The sequence below is a fragment of the Schistocerca piceifrons genome, chromosome 8 (genome assembly GCF_021461385.2).
Source record: "Schistocerca piceifrons isolate TAMUIC-IGC-003096 chromosome 8, iqSchPice1.1, whole genome shotgun sequence".
Taxonomy (NCBI): Eukaryota; Metazoa; Arthropoda; class Insecta; order Orthoptera; family Acrididae; genus Schistocerca; species Schistocerca piceifrons.
The window spans coordinates 317,248,517-317,261,618 of record NC_060145.1 but is presented as its reverse complement, the minus strand read 5'-3'; the positions used below and the strand labels follow the sequence as shown (position 1 = coordinate 317,261,618).

Sequence of the window (13,102 nt, the reverse complement as noted above, 5' to 3'; positions counted from 1 at the left end):
ACAGTCTACCATCAGCCATCATGGCAGAAATAAAGCCCATTTTCAGAGATCTGGCTGACAGAAGTCTTCTGATGAAATGTCTTCACGGAAAAACGCAGAACCCCAACGAGTGCTTGAATAGTGTGATATGGCATCGTCTCCCAAAAACAGTGTTTGTCGGAATTAATACACTACATTTTGGTGTGTATGATGCTGTGGCAACCTTCAATCTTGGAAATATAACTAAATGCCAGGTCCTTCAAAAGTTGGGTATGTGTGTTGGTTCCCGTACGGTACGTGCTATGTTCTTTTTAGATCAGCACAGACTAAGGCATGCTGATAATATAATCAAGACATTAGTGAAAAAAGCAAGACAGGTGCAGAGGGGTGCCAAAAGAAGACTTGAAGATGATTATGAAGACTGTGAAGGGGGTATTAGCTACGGATCAGGAATGTTTTAATCTTCTTTCTCCGTTTCCCGTAAGTTTACTTTTTACTTCATCTAGGAACATTATCTCAGGTACTGGTCAACCTAGAAGTCTGAAATTTTTATGACGTAGTGACATAGGTCCCTATTACATACTGAAACAACGATTTTTTAATTACTTGATTTACAAAAGACTTAGGGGTGATAGTCTAGTAAAAAGCGATGGAAAAAATTTACTTAAAAATAAATGTACAATATCTCTGTAAGAAAATACTTTGACAATAAACTGTTGTTTCAGTATTGTTGTAACATATGAATGCACATACAGTAAAATTTTTACCTCTCTGTCTCCAGTTGTTTGTGAGAAAATGTTCCCTATAGTAGGCATATATTAACATTGCGGGGATAGGTGATTCCGTATCCCCTTAAAAGCTCCTCAAGTCTACTATTGGCGATGTGATTATGAAGTGGACTCACGAAGGAACAACCACGGCTAAACAAACACCACGCAGATCTCATGCGCTGGCGGACAGGGACCGTCGAGCATTGCGGAGGGTGGTTGTAAAAGACGCATGAAGTCAGCAGAATGAATCACTCACTCGTGAGTTCCGAAGGGCTATCGACAGTGCGGTTAGTACAGCGACTGTGCATAGGGAGTTGAAATCAGTGAGGTACAGTGGTCGAGCAGCCTCAAATTTTTGTAGTCGGTGCTAAGCGATGCATGAGATAGTGTAAAGAATGACGCTACTAGACAGCGGACGACCGAAAGCAAGTGATTCATGGAACATGCTATACACTGTGACAGTCCGATGAAAGTGTTTGATTTTGATGAATATCGGGAGAACAGAAGTCACGCGATAGCGATATCCACCTACACATGTAGACAAGATATAAAAGGGCAGTCGATTGGCGGTCATTTGTACTCAAGTGACTCATGTGAAAAGGTTTCAGACGTAATTATGGTCATACGACGGGAATTAACAGATTTTGAACGCGGTCTGGTAGTTGGAAGTAGATGTATGGTACATTCAGTTTCGGAAATAGTCAGGGAATTCAATATTCCGAGGTACACAGTATCAAGTGTGCGTCGAGAATACCAAATTTCAGCCAGTACCTCTCAACACGGACAACAGTGGCCGACGGCCTTCTCTTAGCGATAGAAAACATATGCGTTTGCGTAGTGTGGTCAGTACTAACAGACAAGCAACACTGCGTGAAATACCTGCAGAATCAATGTGGGACGTAGGACGAATGTATCAGTTAGGACAGTGCGACAAAATTTGTCGTTAATGGGCTGTGGCAGCAGACGACCGACATGAGTGCCTCTGCTAAAAGCATAACATCACCTGCAGCGCCTCTCCTGGTCTCGTGATAATATCGGTTCGACCGTAGACGACTGGAACACTGTGGTCTGGCTTGATCAGTTCGGATTTCAGTTGGTAAGAGCTGACGGTAGAGGTAGAATGTGACGCAGACCCCGCGAAGCCATGTATCCAAGTATATGGAGATGGTATCTGTTCTTTCGGGCATGTCCGAAAGAACAGATACCATCTCCATATAGTTAAGGCTAACCGGCCATTGGCCTCCTCCTGTGCGGATGAACACGTATTGCCCGAACTCTTACGGGAGTATAGTGGGAAGGGGCACTATGAATGTAGTATGTGGACATAGTTGGGAATGTGTGTCTCACGGGAAGCGTGCAGGGCATAAATCCCTGCAGTCGCACAATCCTCTGTGCCGTCGGTGGCTCAGGTGGATAGAGCGCCTGCCATGTAAGCAGGAGATCCCGGGTTCGAGTCCCGGGTGGGGCACACATTTTCATCTGTCCCCGTTGACGTATGTCAACGCCTGTCGACAGATTAGGGTAATGATTTAATTATAATTTCGTGTATCCAAGTAGGTAACGAGGCACTGCGCAAGCTGGTGGTGGCTCCATAATGGTGTGGGCTGTGTTTACGTGGAATGGACTGTGCCCGCTGGTCCCACTGAACAGATTATTGACTGGAAATGGTTATGTTCGGCTATTTGGAGACTATTTGCAGACATTCATGGATTTCATGTACCCAAACAACGATGGAATTTTTAGGGGGGGGACAGTCGTTCGCGTTTGCTTTGAACATCACTGTGGACAATTCGAATGAATGATTTGGCCATCCAGATCGTCAGACTTGAATCTCATCGAACATTTCTGGGACATAATCGAGAGATCAGTTCGTGCACAAAACGCTGCACCGGCAACACTTTGGCAATTATGGACGGCTATAGAGGCTGCATGGCCCAATATTTCTGCAGGGGACTTCCAACGACTTGGCTTTCGTCACGCCAGCGTATTGCGCTTAAGAAAACTCAAAATGCAGAAGGAGTGAATACATGTTACAGCATTGTGTACTGCATACAGTGGAGGAACAGTTCGGATGCAACGATTGTCTGTATCAGCGTACTCTATCATAAAGAACCATTTGTGGACCATTAAATTTCCGAAAAGGACGAGCCTACCGCGAGTCCCAACACTTACCCAGTGGAACGCCTTGGGGATGTTTTAGAACGTGGATTTTGTTCGAGAGACCTTCCGTGTTTTCTGGTTTGAGGTAGAAGCAGCTGCCATTTCTCCACAAACGCGCAGGCAATTCTTTGAAAATGTCTCTAGCGAAGTTGAAGCACCCAATATGAATGTCCACTAGAAAGTGCCCCATATGTTTAGTTACACAGCGTATGTGGACCTCCAGGAATACTAGCAGCGCGAGTGTGCGCTCTGCGCCGACGACAGCGCGGCTGGTGAGTGTAGCGCGCGCGGTCGGCTGACGTCGCATCCCGGGCCGCGCCGCGCGACGCCGCGCTCCACTCGGCGCGGGGTATCGATCTGGCGGGGCGGGAGGCAGCCGGCAGCTGGCGGTCGTCCCTGCGCCGGCCGGGGCCGCCAGCGAAGCCCGGCAAGTGCTCGCATCGACCGACACGCCGCCGCTCAAGCTGACGCTGCCGCTACCGCTGCTCATCAGCGCACCACACCACACCACACCACACCACACCACTGCCACCGTTCATTTCCTTGCGGCCATCTACACCGGCAAAGGGCACGGGTAGGACAGCACAGCAGTTCAGCCACACCGGCTGCTATGTGCATATGCAGAGTACAGGCAGGGAATACTTGACGTGGTACCATGCGATAGGGTTTCTTCCGCGTATGTACCGTGGGAAGAATGACTGCTTGCACGCGGGTTTGTTCGTTGTAGTTGAACTTGTTTTTTTCATCGCCCATCTTAGCCATGCCCAGTAGACTGAAGAATATCGCTAGATACTTCAGATAATACTAATTCTTCAAATTTTGTAAGCAGACTTGCGCGGAATAATTAGCGGATTTCTCCCAGAATCGGAGGTATTTGATAAGTCCAACAAAAAAAGGTAGAGAGAATTCACCGTGCTTCTTAATAAACCGCGGAATAATGTAGATAGAGAGGAAAAAATTGACGGAAATGCTTGGAATGACATGGGGTTTCATTAGAACAAAAAAAATATTGCTAGACGCGTGAAAGATCTCTTGCGCGCGTCGTTTGGTAGTGATCGTGTGCTCAGCCACCACTTTCGTCGTGCTTGGCCTCCCAGGTCCCCAGACCTCAGTCCGTGTGATTATTGACTTTGGGGTTACCTGAAATCGCAAGTGTATCGTGATCGATCGACATCTCTAGGGATGCTAAAAGACAACATCCGACGCCAATGCCTCACCATAACTCCGGACATGCTTTACAGTGCTGTTCACAACATTATTCCTCGACTACAGCTATTGTTGAGGAATGATGATTGACATATTGAGCATTTCCTGTAAAGAACATCATCTTGGCTTTGTCTTACTTTGTTATGCTAATTATTGCTATTATGATCAGATGAAGCGCCATCTGTCGGACATTTTTGAACGTTCGTATTTTTTTTGTTCTAATAAAACCCCATGTCATTCCAAGCATGTGTGTAAATTTGTACCTCTCTATCTACATTATTCCGTGATTTATTCAGTTTTCAAATTTATACTGACTTTTTGATCACCCGGTATATACTTGTTCAAGCGGTCCACCAGCTTTTTCATCCTATCGGAAAAATAGGTTCTGTCAAACTCTGCATTATACTCATTGGCTACAACAATCATTTCCTCATTTGATGAAAATTTCTTTTTAGGAAATCAAAGTTTCAAGGTAGGCACCAGGAAGAAGTCACTTTGGACTAAGTCTGGCGAACTGGACGGATGGGGAAGTTCAAAATCCTATGCACGCACTTTCGCCATTATTATCGCTAATGTGTGGGATGGTATATTATCTATTATCTTGGTGAAAGAGGACTTTTTAGCGTGCCTATCTTGTATTTCTTTTTTCTTTTCATCCAACGCAATTTACAAACGATCCAACAGTGAAGTATAATAGGGTGCAGTTATGGTTCCTCCTTTTTCCAAGTAATCTGTGAGCATTATACCTTGGGAATCCCAGAAAGGCAATGGCCATCTGCTTATCAGCTGACAAAATGGTCTTTGCCTTCTTCGGCGCCACTCTCACCAGCTTTCGTCCATTCTTTTAACTGCCGTCTCGACTCTGGTGTGTAATCGTGAATCCAGGTTTCATCAGCAGCCACAAATGGGCGCAAAAGTTTTGTGGATGGCGATAAAACATCGCCATATGTTGAAATGCTGTATGGATGGCCTTTTGGTCTCCTGTTAGCAATCGCGACATGTACCTCCCATACGGCTTATTCATAGTCAGTTCTTCGTGCAGGATATTATGCAGTCCTAAAGTTCAGATGCTTACTGTCAGCAGTCTCACGAATTATTAGTCGGCGGTCTTGCATTACCGTATCATGGATTTTATCAATGGTTTCCTTTGGGGTGGCCTCAATAAGACGACGGGAGCGCGCTTCGTATTCGGCGCTTGTCGGATCACATTTAAATTCATTAATCCAGAAATAAATGGTCTTCAGTGATGGTGCGGAGTCCGCGTGATATTTATCCATTTCTATTTTTGTTTATGGAGCAGTCGAACCCTTGGAATGAAAATGTTTAATGACAGCAGGAAACTCGGTTTTCTCCATTTTCAGTTGCAGTCGGCACACTAACCATTCACGCAGCTGTCAGCAGTGAACTGTACGCTCTTGAAATTATTTATGTAATTCTTGCAATAATTAAGCTTTCCAACCTTGAAGGGGCAGCAAAAATGTTCGATACTTTCACGAAAATTTACCGGACGTATCAAACAATTTTCATAGCGTGGTAGCACGTGTTAGGATTCCTTTCTCGTATGCGCCGTGTGAAGAATGACTTAGTGGATGCCAGTATGCGCACTGTAATTGGACTTGCTGTTCTTATGATAGTGACACACAGGGAACGAAAGAAAATATCTAGATACTTCAAGTAATACTTGTTCTCGAAATTTTGTAAGTAGTTTTATGTTGGATAATTTACATGTGTCTCCCCGAATATTTGAGTTCAGGTTTTTTCAGACTTTTCGTGGCGCACTTTTCTCACGACAACACACGTGTATAAAGCTTTCTCAGTTTACATGTCGCTTCAAGTCTGGGCGCAGTGTCCTATTTTCGAAGAAATCTTTGTCAGGAACAAATCACTGTCTTGGCTGCTGTTGTGGCCATTTGTAGCTCGTTGGCAGCATTTGATTGGTTGTCATACGTCGTCATTCCACCATGTTGTCAGAGATTGTGTCGAATGCCTGGTAGTGTCTACGCTGTCGCAGAAACTGTAACAATCCATCGCATTTCTGTTTCATCTCAACGTTGAGAGCTCGCATCTACGCACGGCTGTGATTATAGTCGCTGTCGCATTTGAAGTTGTTCCTGACATTTTAGTTTTTACTACTACTACTACTACTACTACTACTACTACAACTTTAACAACGGAATCACAGCAGATAGAAGCGTTGGACAATATTTGTTTTATCAGACATTTTCCTGTCTTTGAAAGATTGTAGGGATAGAACCCGTGGTCTAGGGGTGTCATCTTTGATTCATAATCAAAAAAACGTCTTCGGTCACGGGTTCGATCCCCGCCACTGCCTAAATTTTAATAAATAATCAGCATTGGCGGCCGAAGTCTTCCGGCATAAGAAGTCAGCCTCATTCTGCCAACGGCCTTGTCAAAGAGGGCGGAGGAGCGGATAGAGGTTCAGGGCACACTCTTGTCCTAGGGGTGGGAAATTGCCCCTAAAGGCGGAAGAATCAGCAATGATCAACGACATGAGGATGCAGAAGGCAATGGAAACCACTGCATTAAAGACACGTAACGTGTATCCACAGGACATGTGGCCTGTAATTGAAGAAGTGTCATGATGATATCTCCATTGGCAAAAGATTCCGGAATAGTCCCCCATTCGGATCTCCGGGAGGGGACTGCCAAGGGGGAGGTTACCATGAGAAAAAGATTGAATAATAAACGAAGGATAACGTTCCACGAGTCGGGGCGTGGAATGTCAGAAGCTTGAACGTGGTAGGGAAACTAGAAAATCTGAAAAGGGAAATGCAAAGGCTCAATCTAGATATAGTAGGGGTCAGTGAAGTGAAGGAAGACAAGGATTTCTGGTCAGATGAGTATCGGGTAATATCAACAGCAGCAGAAAATGGTATAACAGGTGTAGGATTCGTTATGAATAGGAAGGTAGGGCAGAGGGTGTGTTACTGTGAACAGTTCAGTGACCGGGTTGTTCTAATCAGAATCGACAGCAGACCATCACCGACAACGATAGTTCAGGTATACATGCCGACGTCGCGAGCTGAACAGATAGAGAAAGTGTATGAGGATATTGAAAGGGTAATGCAGTATCTAAAGGGGGACGAAAATCTAATAGTCATGGGCGACTGGAATGCAGTTGTAGGGGAAGGAGTAGAAGAAAAGGTTACAGGAGAATATGGGCTTGGGACAGGGAATGAAAGAGGAGAAAGACTAATTGAGTTCTGTAACAAGTTTCAGCTAGTAATAGCGAATACCCTGTTCAAGAATCACAAGAGGAGGAGGTATACTTGGAAAAGGCCGGGAGATACGGGAAGATTTCGATTAGATTACATCATGCTCAGACAGAGATTCCGAAATCAGATACTGGATTGTAAGGCGTACCCAGGAGCAGATATAGACTCAGATCACAATACAGTAGTGATGAAGAGTAGGCTGAAGTTCAAGACATTAGTCAGGAAGAATCAATACGCAAAGAAGTGGGATACGGAAGTACTAAGGAATGACGAGATACGTTTGAAGTTCTCTAACGCTATAGATACCGCAATAAGGAATAGCGCAGTATGCAGTACAGTTGAAGAGGGATGGACATCTCTAAAAAGGGCCATCACAGAAGTTGGCAAGGAAAACATGGTACAAAGAAGGTAGCTGCGAAGAAACCATGGGTAACAGAAGAAATACTTCAGTTGATTGATGAAAGGAGGAAGTACAAACATGTTCCGGGAAAATCAGGAATACAGAAATACAAGTCGCTGAGGAATGAAATAAATAGGAAGTGCAGGGAAGCTAAGAAGAAATGGCTGCAGGAAAAATGTGAAGACATCGAAAAAGATATGATCGTCGGAAGGACAGACTCAGCATACAGGAAAGTCAAAACAACCTTTGGTGACATTAAAAGCAACGGTGGTAACATTAAGAGTGCAACGGGAATTCCACTGTTAAATGCAGAGGAGAGAGCAGATGGGTGGAAAGAATACATTGAAAGTCTCTATGAGAGTGAAGATTTGTCTGATGTGATAGAAGAAGAAACAGGAGTCGATTTAGAAGAGATAGGGGAACCAGTATTAGAATCGGAATTTAAAAGAGCTTTGGAGGACTTAGGTCAAATAAGGCAGAAGGGATAGATAACATTCCATCAGAATTTCTAAAATAATTGGGGGAAGTGGCAACAAAACGACTATTCACGTTGGTGTGTAGAATATATGAGTCTGGCGATATACCATCTGACTTCCGGAAAAGCATCATCCATACAATTCCGAAGACGGCAAGAGCTGACAAGTGCGAGAATTATCGCACAATCAGCTTAACAGCTCATGCATCGAAGCTGCTTACAAGAATAATATACAGAAGAATGGAAAAGAAAATTGAGAATGCGCTAGGTGACGATCAGTTTGGCTTTAGGAAAAGTAAAGGGACGAGAGAGGCAATTCTGACATTATGGCTAATAATGGAAGCAAGGCTAAAGAAAAATCAAGACACTTTCATAGGATTTGTCAACCTGGAAAAAGCGTTCGACATTATAAAATGGTGCAAGCTGTTAGAGATTCTGAAAAAAGTAGGGGTAAGCTATAGGGAGAGACGGGTCATATACAATACGTACAACAACCAAGAGGGAATAATAAGAGTGGACGATCAAGAACGAAGTGCTCGTATTAAGAAGGGTGTAAGACAAGGCTGTAGCCTTTCGCCCCTACTCTTCAATCTGTACATCGAGGAAGCAATGACGGAAACAAATGAAAGGTTCAGGAGTGGAATTAAAATACAAGGTGAAAGGGTATCAATGATACGATTCGCTGATGACATGGCTATCCTGTGTGAAAGTGAAGAAGAATTAAATGATCTGCTGAACGGAATGAACAGTCTAATGAGTAAGCAGTATGGTTTGAGAGTAAATCGGAGAAAGACGAAGGTAATGAGAAGTAGTAGAAATGAGAACAGCGAGAAACTTAACATCAGGATTGATGGTCACGAAGTCAATGAAGTTAAGGAATTCTGCTACCTAGGCAGTAAAATAACCAATGACGGACGGAGCAAGGACGACATCAAAAGCAGACTCGCTATGGCAAAAAAGGCATTTCTGGCCAAGAGAAGTCTACTAATATCAAATACCGGCCTTAATTTGAGGAAGAAATTTCTGAGGATGTACTTATGGAGTACAGCATTGTATGGTAGTGAAACATGGACTGTGGGAAAACCAGAACAGAAGAGAATCGAAGCATTTGAGATGGGGTGCTATAGACGAATGTTGAAAATTAGGTGGACTGATAAGGTAAGGAATGAGGAGGTTCTACGCAGAATCGGAGAGGAAAGGAATATTTGGAAAACACTGATAAGGAGAGGGGACAGGATGATAGGACATTTGCTAAGACATGAGGGAATGACTTCCATGGTACTAGAGGGAGCTGTAGAGGGCAAAAACTGTAGAGGAAGACAGAGATTGGAATACGTCAAGCAAATAATTGAGGACGTAGGTTGCAAGTGCTACTCTGAGATGAAGAGGTTAGCGCAGGAAAGGAATTCGTGGCGGGCCGCATCAAACCAGTCAGAAGACCGATTAAAAAAAAAAAAACTCAGCAATAGCTGATTTCTCCAAGTTCTCGATGGTTACAGCAACAATAGCCACTGCAGTCAGCTGTTCCAGACGAAGACGTCGGTGGATTTCATAGAAAGCTCCAGATTTATCCCAGATCTGACGTGACAAGTAAAACGAGAATGTTTATACAAACCACCGGCCATTCGTGGCTCCCTGACTCCTATTACTTTAGCACTGCACAAGTGATTTGTGATCAGTTTCCTTGACAGTATTTTCCCACATTTCGGCCATGAAGTAAGTCTGCCACCTTCCTTACCTACGAGTTAGCCTACATGATCATTCCACTCTATTTTTCTACGAATTTTTACACCCGGGTATTTGTACCGATTGACAGATTCCAGCTTCAGTCAGATCTTGTAGCTATAGGCTACTACATTTCTTTTTTCTAAAATGAACAATTCCATATTTCAGAACATTTGCATCACCTTGAAGTCGTAACAAGATTTGCTCGGATATTTGACCAGCTTTCTTTTCAGATAGTACTTAATTACAGATGACGAAATCAGCTACAAGATCTGTGACGTTATCTGTAGTAGAGTACATCTGAAAAGAGAGCTTCTCAAATATCCAAACCGAACTTACGATTTCGAGGTGCTGCAAAGATTGGCAACGCGCTTTAAATGTACAGTAATGTAAAACTGTTCATTTCACAAAATGAAAAAAAAAAACATCGTAGCCTTGGCCACAATATCCTGGAGTCACTGTTGAAATCGGCCAGGCGATACAAATACCAGACTGTAACAGTTTATAGAAATATGGACTGGAATTATCATATAGGTAGGTGGTAGACTTCAGTTCATTAGCAGGAACTTCTTGTGGTCCACATTTGGCTTCTACACAAGGCTTCACGCCAGACAAATAGGTTGAGAAAACGCTTCGTAACGCTTAGATTTGTATTGAATGTTTTTAGCCATGCTACATTATATATCCTTTCTATGCTACGACCATTATCAGTTACTTTGCAATCAGTCGAAAATAGGACATATTCAAAGGATATGCGTGAGAGATAATTGCCGCTACTTTAATATGGATGATTTGGAATTTCATAGAAACTTGTTTTGCAAACTTGTGCGTCTTCTGACGTTAGTCTTCCTTTTGTTCCAGGTATGTACCGCAGCCAGTGTAGACGTGGCTGGTGATCTTGTCGGTGAGTCTCAGAGACCGCTGACTCTCGCTTCTAGTCGCGCGCTGCCTTATCTTTCCGTGTCGAGTGGAGCCGCTGTCGAGCGCCCGTCACACCTACGGCGTCCCCTCTGATCGCTTGACCCCAAACAGTAAGCCCTCGCCGTGCCATGTCGCTGTCATTAAGCTGTACGATCTTCGTCGGTAGGTTTCTCTGCCTCTGGGCTATAGTGTTTCCCTGCAATTACTGTCTCATATCTTACGGGTAGTTGTCCGAGGACTTGTTTCGTCACAATTGTCTGGAAATGTGAAACGGACTTCATTCGGCTCGCTCAACTGTGTCTGCTTGTGTACATGAACAGTCGTATTCCGTTTGAATAAAATCCTTTTGGGCATTGACCACGATTAAGACCGTCAGAAGATGGTCGAAACTTTATTTTTAAGTGTTTTTAATTTCAAAATAATACGATTTCTCAAATGGGTGCTATTGAAATTGCTACGGACCGTGTAAGTCTTCGCACTTGGGGAAATTATGTTCCATTTCACAGCATGGTATTAAAGAGAGCTGTGGAAGCCAAAAATTGTAGAAGACAGAGTTCGCGATGTATGCAGCAAATAATCAAAGACTGAGGACGTAAGTGATGCTTGGAGTAGAGAGATTACCATAGGAGAGGAAACTGTCGAACGCTGCATCGAACCAGTCACAAAATTGATACCTTGTGCCCCAGACACGAAAAGAAAGAAAAAAAAATTGAAGCTAGTAGTGCACCACACTAGACAGAGGGCAGGGAAATGGAATTATTCGACAATATATGTAATAAAATAATATTCATAGACTGTTCAACAGCGGCTACAAATTCATTGAATGTCGTGGTTATATCACTTAGCCGTTCAGACGAAATCTGTTTCAGTACGATATCCATCATCAGGCAACGTAAAGGTCTCACATACATTGGCGGGAAAAGAAATCGCAACAAAACAAAATGTTAATGTAGAGTAATGAAATTTTGGGAATACACATATGTAGGTAATATATTTAAGTGATTAACTTCGCAAGGTCACAGGTTAGTGTAAGCGCGAGATAAGTGTTTGCAATTGCGAAATGCTGGTACGTTAATAACAGGTGTAACTACCAGAATGTTGAATGCAAGCATGCGGACGTGCATGCATTATGTTGTACAGCTGCTAGATGTCAGTTTGTGTGGAACGGAGTTCCACGTATGTTGCACGTGGTATGTCAGTATAGGGACGGTTAATGCTGTACGTGGATGGCGCTGTAGTCGTCGTCGGATGTCCCATATGTGCTCGACCTGAGACAGATATAGTGACCTGTTGACACTCTGTAGAGTATGTTGGTTTATAACGGCGGTATGTGGGTGAGCGTTATCCTTTTGGAAGACCCGCCATATAATACCTTCATGAATGGCAGCACAACAGGTCGAATCACGAAATCGAACCCCAAAACTTATCTCCAAGTGTAGTTCAGCGTGTCTAGCATGCAGACAGATGGGTTACAGGTCCTCAACTGGCCTCCTCCTAATCAACAAACGGCCATCACTGACACCGAGGCAAGACCAGCTTTTATTAGAAAACGTGACAGACCTCCGCCCTGTCCTATGCTGAGCTCTCGCTCGACCCTGCTGAAATCGCAAATGGCGGTGGTTTGGAATAAGTGGAACACAGGCTAGAGGGCGTCTAGCTCCGACCTGGCCTTGAAGTTACGGATTTGTAACAGTTTTTTGTGTCACTGTCGTGCAAACTTCTGCTCAAATTGGTGCTGTATATGGAGTACGGAGCGCCGATGGTCTTTCCTCTCGGTAGTGCAAAGTGGCCCTCCGGAGCCTGGTCTTCTTACGACCGTATATTCCCGTGTCCACTGCTGTCAATAGTCATGTACAGTGGCTACATTCCTACCAAGTGTTTCTGCAGTTTCGCAGAAGGAAGATCCAGTTTTTCTTAGCCGTATTATACGATCACATTCAAACTCGACGAAATGTTGACAATAGCGTCTTCGTCGTCTGAAAGACATTCTTGACTAACATCAACTCACCACGTCCGATTTAAAAGTTAACTAACGCTCACGATCGCTACAGCGTGTATTTAAAACAGACGTGATTTGTACCCTCGTTTTGGCGCTGGTAGCGTCACTCGTACACGGCTGACACGACATTTGGAGACAGATCATCTTTCAGATGTAGAATCGCGTCGTTCAGCTTTAATTTATGTTGCACAACTCCCTTTTGGTGATGTTATTTTTCTTCTGTCTGTGTAT

At 43.8% G+C, this 13,102-nt stretch overlaps 1 protein-coding gene and 1 non-coding gene across 3 annotated transcripts in view; both read left to right on the top strand.

The window, feature by feature from the left end:
* The window catches only part of LOC124711422 (phosphatidylinositol transfer protein alpha isoform), a 194,296-nt gene that overhangs the window by 103,038 nt on the left and 78,156 nt on the right, over positions 1-13,102 (top strand). The gene's annotated exons all lie outside the window — the stretch shown is intronic.
* On the top strand, positions 2,143-2,217 carry Trnat-ugu. The gene has a single exon. It is a non-coding gene; the product is annotated as a tRNA-Thr (tRNA).